The 8,737-nt window shown below is 48.1% G+C and overlaps 2 non-coding genes across 2 annotated transcripts; both read left to right on the forward strand.

The window, feature by feature from the left end:
* The first annotated feature begins 2,935 nt into the window (after positions 1–2,935).
* TRNAS-AGA (transfer RNA serine (anticodon AGA)) lies at positions 2,936–3,018 on the forward strand. Its single transcript has one exon. It is a non-coding gene; the product is annotated as a tRNA-Ser (tRNA).
* Positions 3,019–8,173: 5,155 nt separating this feature from the next.
* Positions 8,174–8,245, forward strand: TRNAA-UGC (transfer RNA alanine (anticodon UGC)). The gene has a single exon. It is a non-coding gene; the product is annotated as a tRNA-Ala (tRNA).
* Positions 8,246–8,737: the final 492 nt, after the last annotated feature.

Raw genomic sequence — 8,737 nt, forward strand, 5'->3', positions numbered from 1 at the left:
GTAATGGACTTGACACCCACTCGGATGTCTCCACGTAGATTCAAGTATTAACAGCAGTGGCGCCTTACAGCCATAGCTTTTAATCAGGGCAATACATTGATACAAATTCCTGTTAAATCGTTTCTCAGCCAGAGTCCATCCCCTACATTCCTTAAGGCACTGGGCCACCATGTGGACATTTCATTTCCCTCCTCAATTTCACACAGAGACACAATTTCCTTTGCACAGATCTGTGAACAGCAAAACCTCCCTATGTCTCTTGTCTGAGGGTATGTCTACACTACGGGATTATTCCGATTTTACAGAAACCATTTTTTTAAAACAGATTGTATAAAGTCAAGTGCACGCGGCCGCACTAAGCACATTAATTTGGCGGTGTGCGTCCATGTACTGAGGCTAGCGTCGATTTCCAGAGCGTTGCACTGTGGGTAGCTGTCCCGTAGTTATCCCATAGTTCCCGCAGTCTACCCCCCCATTGGAATTCTGGGTTGAGATCACAATGCGTGATGGAGCAAAAACGGTATCGCGGGTAATTCTGGGTAAATGTCGTCACTCATTCCTCCCTCCATGAAAGCAACGGCAGACAATCATTTCACTCCCTTTTTCCCTGGATTGCCCGAGCAGATGCCATAGCACGGTAACCATGGAGCCCGTTTAGCCTTTTGTCACTGTCACCGTATGTGTACTGGATGCTGCTGACAGACGCGGTACTGCAGTGCTACACAGCAGCATTCATTTGCCTTTGCAAGATTAAAGAGACGGTTACCAGCCCTATTGCACCATCTGCTGCTTTGGAAATTGGCAATGATGATTACCAGTCATATTGTACCATCTGCTACTGTCATGGGTGCTCCTGGCTGGCCTCGCTGAGGTCGGCTGGGGGCGCATGGACAAAAATGGGAATGACTTCCCAGGTCATTCCCTTCTTTATGTTTTGTCTAAAAATAGAGTCAGTCCTGCCTAGAGGGTAAGTCTACTAGAGAGCACAGCCACTCCGGGTCAGAGCCCCAGATATCCCGCAGAAATGATGAGCTGCATGCCATTCCAGGGGGTGCCCTTGCAACAACCCCACCCATTGCTTCCCTCCTCCCACACCTCTCCTGGGCTACCATGGCAGTTATCCCCCCATTTGTGTGGTGAAGTAATAAAGAATGCAGGAATAAGAAACACTGACTTTTTAGTGAGATAAAATGAGGGGGAGGCAGCCTCCAGCTGCTATGATATTCCAGGCAGAACATCTTCATTACTCATTAAAGGGTCGGGGGGGAGAGGAGCACAGCCTCCTGCTGCTATGATAGTCCAGAATCTCCATTAGACATGAAAGGGGGGGGAGGGGAGAGGAGCTCAGCCTCCAGCTGCTATGATGAGGATGGTTACCAGCCCTATTGCACCACCTGCCAGAACTGAATCTCCAGGACACAAAGCTTAAAGAAGGGAATGACCGGGAGTCATTCCCATTTTTGCCCAGGTGCCCCCAGCCGACCTCACTGAGGCCAGCCAGGAGCACTCACAGGATGATGATGAGGACAGCTATCAGTCATAATGTACCATACCATTTGCCACCGGGGAGGGGAGGGGAGAGGATGCTGCTGTTTAGCGCTGCAGCACCCCGTCTACCAGCAGCATCCAGTAGAGATACGGTGACATTGAAAAGAGGCGAGAAATAATTTTTTCCCTTTTCTTTGAGGGGGGGGAGGAGGGGTAAATTGATGACATATTCCCTGAACCACTGGCAACAATGTTTTTGACCCTTCAGGCATTGGGAGCTCAGCCAAGAATGCAAATACTTTTCGGAGACTGCAGGAACTGTGGGATAGCTTGAGTCCTCAGTCCCCGCTCCCTCCCTCCATGAGAGTCCATTTGATTCTTTGGCTTTCCGTGATGCTTCTCACACCGCACTGTGTTGAGTCCCTGTTGTGGCCTCTGTCTGTCATAGCCTGGAGATTTTTTCAAATGCTTTAGCATTTCATCTTCTGGAACGGAGCTCTGATAGAACAGATTTGTCTCCCCATACTGCGATCAGATCCAGTATCTCTTGTACAGTCCATGCTGGAGCTCTTTTTGGTTTTGGGACTGCATGGCCACCCATGCTGATCGGCGCTCCACCCTGGGCAAACAGGAAATGAAATTCAAAAGTTCGCGGGGCTTTTCCTGTCTACCTGGCCAGTGCATCCGAGTTCAGACTGCTTTCCAGAATGGTCACAATGGTGCACTGTGGGATACCGCCTGGAGGCCAATACCATCGAATTGCAGTGACGCTAACCCTAATGCGACATGGCAATACCGATTTCAGCGCTACTCCCCTCGTTGGGGAGGAGTACGGAAATCGATTTTAACAGCCCTTTATATCGATATAAAGGGCTTCGTTGTGTGGACGAGTGCAGGGTTAAATCGGTTTAACGCTGCTAAATTTGATATAAATGCATAGTGTAGACCAGCCCTGAGCCAGGGCATTCGATTCCAGTGAACCCTTCTCTCCTGCAATGGCAATGGTCAGACAGAGGGGACATGGTCATCTGCATCCTTGCCTGGGAGATATTGGCTCAGCTCTTTCTTTCTGCTGCTGTTGTTAGTCCAGGAAACATCAGGGATGGAATGCAAGGCTGTATTCATGCATCAACCCCCTGAAAAATTTTAGTGCCCCAGAGAAATCCTGACTCCGGCTCTTGGAATGATATGTAGAGATTCAAATAGGAAAGGAACTGTCTGAATTGTCAGTGTGGGGAATGAACAGCAATCTATAGCAATGTCATTAGCCACAAACACACTCTCATCGTGCTCCAACCGGAAAGGAAATGGGCAGGAACTCTTGCTGTTCACCATGGACACACACTAATGCACAGCCGTGAGTGTGCTGGGAGAGCTGGTCTGAGCAATTTGAAGTGACAATTCTGTGAGAACAGAAATATTGTGTAGTGAAGTAGCTGTACATCAAGTAGTTGTGGCTGAGTGGTTAAGGTGATGGACTAGAAATCCATTGGGGGTTTCCCCATGCAGGTTTTAATCCTGTCAACTACGAAAGCATTAGTGTGTTGTCATTTTTGTTGTCTTAGTGCCTGAGCATCCATGGAGCCAAATCTGGTCTCACTCTGAGGCTGTCTACACTTAAAATACTGCTGTAGCACTATGGAGTAGACAGTTGCTACAGTGAGGGGAGAGGTTTTCCATCCCTGTCGTAGCTGCATTGACAGAACAATCTCTCCTTTCATTTAGCACTATCTAACCATGGCTTAGGTCAGCTTAATTATACTGGTCCTGGGGTTTTTCACACCCTGAAAGACATACTTGTTAGAGGGTTTTTCCTATCAACCTCCCATTCCCTGGTCCTTCTCACGTGACCAGAGAGCAGCAATGCACGAAGCTCAAAGGTGCAAACAATTCAATGTTTATTGGGGTAAACTTCCAGCAAGCAATGATTCCAGTTTCCTTCCTCAGCATCTCCCTTCCCAGCTCTGACACTACAGAGGCTTGCCTGTGTCCCTGTTCCCCTTCCCTGTTCCTATTCCCCCCGTTGGCAAAACATAATTCCAATTCCCCTACCCCAATTCCCATTCGCATTCCCCCCCTTACTTCCTGATTGACTGCAGACTATATAGTAAAACTTGAGTTCTGCTTAGCTGTGCCTTAACCAATCATTTTACTGAAATGTAACTAACCAATCCTAACATATTGTAACATGATTATCTAACCAATTATACCCCACTGCCTTAATTGGTTTACACCCAACAAATTAATTATACAGCAGGATGAAACAATCACAGCACCAGATAGAGATTATACAGACAAGCAATAGCAAAGTGGGGACTACAGTGATAGAACAACAAAGAAATGAGAATTTCACACCCCAGCTATTGACCAGTGAGTTGTTCCCAGATAGGATGCTATCCTGGTAGAGGCTGGTTGCTTAACTCTCTGGCCCCCAGGGCAGGATTTTGAGGTTCACCATTACTGTCTCAGAATGCCAGCACCCATCTTTTGTTCACTTAAAATGTGAGCAGGGAGATTCCAACACCTCAGAACTCATGGCTCTCCAGGAAACATGTAACTTTAGGTCCAGGTGAGTGTGTCTAAAAATCAACTGTGCTGTAGAAGGTCTCTAGGCGTTGAAAGAGATGTGCCATCTCGACCTCCCTAAAGAGTTCATCAACTATTAATGAAAACTAGGGTTGATAAGTCATATTCTTTGTAGTATCAGGATGGTGGACTGGTCTAAAGTGCTAGTTATAAGACTCTTTTTCTTCCAGTCCCATGGGTGTTCTGGTCTCTGCATGGAGACGTGGTTTCACATCCCACTCCTGACATTACGATTTAATTCTATCTGGAGAAAATGGCCTCACTTCAATCTCCTTTGCAACAATAGAACACCATTTGCTTAGCTTTTCTATTCCAGTAGCTGTGAGAGAAGTTCCAAACCAGGGGGAAACAGGGCCTGTTCTCTCGACCCATCAATTTTTTGTCTTCCTTCATTCCAAGCCATTTCCTCAGACACATCCATATTTCCCACACTTTTATGAAACTTTAGACTCATCATTTAATTGCCACACAACTGTACTTATGAAGTGAACTGAAACACAATATTTTTTGGATATTCTTGCAGAAGAGTTTTGTTTTCTGACCTGGAATTGAACAGGGGCTACCTGAGGGGGACAATGCTACTCCCTTTTCTTGACTCATCCAAAAAACAGAAGTTCGTGGTGCCCTTTGTTTCCCTGTTCTTCAAACACCTGTCGGGGTGGCCTAGGGAGACTTGGCCCTGACTCTCAGGGTCCCTCCCTGCCCTACCTTTCTATATGATTCTGTTGTGTGGGTTTGTGCTGTGTCGTTGTCCCACACTGAGCTGTTTTGCACAGTGTCACTTTGCACTCTGACACATTGTTTCGTGTTGTATGGTTTTTGAACTGGATTGCGTTGCACTGGTTTGAGCTGAGCTCTTTTGCAGTGCGTCATTCTGCCCCATGGGGCGTTCATTTTCATGGTGCTGAACTGTCGGGCTTTGCACTCCTACGTGTTGTCACTTTGTGCTGTGGAATGTCAGTTCACGCTGAATTGTTAGATGTTAGATTGGGGTGTTTCCACTTTTGTTGTTGTTTATATTGTATTGCGATGGCATCGAATTATAGAGCTGTATGGCTGCAAGGGCCCTGGAGAGGTCATGAAATCCAGCCCTCTCTGCTGAGGCAGGGTCAAGCAGAGATGATGCATTGGGGGCATGTTGGATCAAGTGCCCCCAGCAGCCGGCCCAGGCAGGGAGCAGAAGGAGGGAACCAGAGCCAGAGCAGGTTGTCTATGGGACCAAGTATATGCAGAGTATCCTTGACAGAGGTTTGTTCAACCTGTTCTTAAAAACCTCCTAGGACAGAGACTCCACAGACACCTTTGGGAGCCTATTCCAGAGCTTAACTACCCTCAGAGTTAGAAAGCTGTTCAAAACATCTAACGTGAATCTCGCTGGCTGCAGATTACGCCCATTACTTCTTGTCCTACCATCAGTGGACATGGAGACCAAATGATCATTGTCCTATTTATAAAGACCAAACTTTTCCCTCTGCAATCATCCGTTAACTGGTTATTATCCCCTCTTCTTGCCTGGTGTACAATGGAAGAGGAGAAAATACTCTCTTAACAGAGGATGCAAATGTCAGTTTGTTCTCTCTTCATGTTTTAGTGAAGCTCAGAGAGAAGAAGAAACATGACCTGCCAAAGAGCATAGAGAGTTTGTTTCATTTTGATCTGTGACTAGTAGCAGAAGAGTGACACCTAAGGGCTGTCGCTACCACCCACCATGGGGCTTGGATTTATGATGGTGGGATTAAGAGCATCATGCCCTACCAACAGAGCTAGCTAGATTTAAAGTCAGTCAACTGCCCAGACGCAGTGTAGAAGGTGCCCTGAAGGTCTTTATTTGTGAGCTGAGGTTTCCTGTCTTACATTTGCCTTCTTTCCTGGTTTGTTATGTCTCCAGCGAGCAAACCAGAGCTGTCACAAGGCTGGTTAGATGCTGCTTTCTAGACCAGAGAGCTGGGGTTGATTTAGCATGCTGCCGCCATCGGCTGGTCAGAGCAACCAGGGCGGGAGGTCGGAATTTAGGATTCTCCCACCAAGGGGAGGTGCTGTTGGACTCATCTAGTGAGGGAGAGTCTGAAAAAGATTCTCGGTTCCCGGAGAGGGGGCAGACAAGGTGGTGCCACACACATTTTCACAGGGAATCAGGCCCCCCCTTGGGAAAAACTCAAAAGAAGCCCAGACCCAGGAGTGTCAGAGAAGGGAATCACTGTTTGCTTTAAGAGATGGGTGAGGGAAACCTGCAGGTCCTTAGATCCCTCCAGCACCTGATAGAACCATTTGTGGGGAAAGTCTGGGGAAGCCAAGGAGAGGGAAAAAGGCCTTGCAGCTGTTGTGCAATCACCATGCTCTCAGCAGAAGGGTCCGGGGAGCTCTGCTCTCAGAACACACAAGGTGACAAAGTTCAGAGCCCTGTTGCACGGAGTCAGACTGTGATCAGCTCACAGTGAGAGGAAGCAACTCCCCTCCCTTGGTCTCTATTCCAGAGCTCCTATCGTCTGAGTGTCCTTCCTGCAAGAGTCGGCTGCTGAGAGGGTTGCAATGGGGTAAATGAAGACAGAGGAGGATTGTTCCTCCTGATGTTTTTTTGCGTGGCTCTGTGATCCTGCTGGAGGAAGCATCCTTAGAGTTTATTTCAGTGGCTTGTGTTGGGCTGAGGTTGTGACCCTGAGTACAGGGGTTCCTGTACTCTCTGTTCTTAACCCCTCAGGGAGTGGACAATGGAGTACTGTCAGAAAGTGGATAGAAAGTAGCCTAAGAAAGTGTAGCATAAGTGAGAAAAAAAACAACATTATCAGCTCCCTGGTGGTCTAGTGGTTAGGATTTGGCACTTTCATTACCAAGCCCTGGCTTCAATTCCCAGTCGGGAAAAACTGACTTCCATTAAAAAAAGCTTCAGTCATTCTTCACTTGCAATGTAAATAAATTTGTGGCTGTTTCCTGATTCCCCCATCTTCCCAGTGTCTCCATGGCAGGGCTGGCTCCAGGCACTAGGGATGGCCAATGGAATGGGGAGGCTTCTGTGGCTATTGGGTCCTCTCAGTCTCTCTTGGAGGGAAATACTCACTGCCAAAAGTGGCAGAGGTAGAGCTGCCGCTGATTGCAGCTTTTTTATTTTTTGTTTCCGCTTGGGGTGGCAAAAATGCTGAATCTGGCCCTGTTCCATGGAAGACAATTTGTTAAAGGACTCAGCCTGAGTCCTTAGGTCTTAATCCTGAAGATATTGTCCCATCATGGGGCCATTTCCATCCTCTCTTTCATACAGAAGCACAATTTACCTTGCATAGCCACAGGAACAGCAAGATCTTTCTCTGTCCCTTGTGCAAAGCAGGGGGCCAAATTCCATGGAAACAATGGATGAGTTGGGGCCCTGGGCACATCCAGCCCTGGCAGTGAGATGTTCCCTCCCCTCTTTCTTTATGCTCCTGTTGTTATTTCATGGATTGTCTGGGATGGGGGAAAAGCTGAGTTCACTCCAGGTGAAGGGTAAAAAGGACCCTCAAAGTCTCAGGACCCAACCCCTGCTACCAGGATCACTGAGGTGTTGGGGATTTGATTAGGAAAGGGACTATGTGAATTGTCAAGGTGGGGAATGAATAACAATTTACAACCAGATCCACCTCATTAACCCCTGACACAGGCTAATCCTGCTGCAGCTAGAAGGGAAACTGGGAGTGATTCTTTCCTGTTCAGCCATGGAAACAATGACCCAATTGCACCGCAGTGAATGTGCTGGGGAAAGTTGGACTTCACAGGCAGGTGGAAACACCTAGAACTCTCCACCCCACTTCTGCCACCAGGGTGAGGTGTTGAGCTGCTCACAGCATACCCCACAATAACCTTACAGCAGGGGATTGCAGCACCCCCACCACCCAATGCAGGGGAGAGGGGTTAGTGTATCTCTGTACCCTGAGTCCAGGGCACAAACTCTCTCTGCCCCACACATAGAATCTTGCCCTGCTGCAAAGTGACTCCTATGAACAAGTAACCTCCAGGAGAGCAGGCCTGGTCCTCAGAGAGGGGAATGGGCTTCTTGTGAAGCTTATAGGTCACTGGATGCAGTGAGAACAGGAAGGCTCTGAGTATAACCCATAGCAAACACCACCCATCTGGGGATGTAGCTCAGTGGTAGAGCACATGCTTTGCATGTATGAGGCCCTGGGTTCAATCCCCAGCATCTCCAGGTTCATTTTTTCACCTTGCTGCTTTGCTCATGCCCAGAGGGGATGTGGCCCACCAGTATCCCTGCACCAGTTTCAGTCCTGCTCAGTGAGGGACAAGTGCCAATTGCATGGAAGGTCTTGGGGGGGGGGGGGGGTTCTGCTCCGAAGTCACCTTGGTACATTTAAGATTCCCTCTCACTGTGCTGCTTGGGACAAGGGTAGATGAGAAGGGCGAATCCTCCAGCACTGGAGGGAAAGGTCCCATCTGCTCAGACTGAGAGGCAAGGAAACAGAGGGGCAGTCAGTGCTCGGAAAGGAGAGAGGTCAGTGATGTATACCCGACAGGGGACACTGTCTTTTTGAGTATCACAGGGGTAGCTGCGTTAACCAGGATTTGTAAAAAGCAAGAATCCTGTGGCACCTTATAGACTAACAGATGTACAGGAGCATAAGCTTTGAGGAGTGAATCCCCACTTCATCAGATGAATGTAGTGGGAATTCTGTGCCTGGCT

Source organism: Gopherus flavomarginatus (genome assembly GCF_025201925.1).
Source record: "Gopherus flavomarginatus isolate rGopFla2 chromosome 13 unlocalized genomic scaffold, rGopFla2.mat.asm SUPER_13_unloc_3, whole genome shotgun sequence".
Classification (NCBI taxonomy): Eukaryota; Metazoa; Chordata; order Testudines; family Testudinidae; genus Gopherus; species Gopherus flavomarginatus.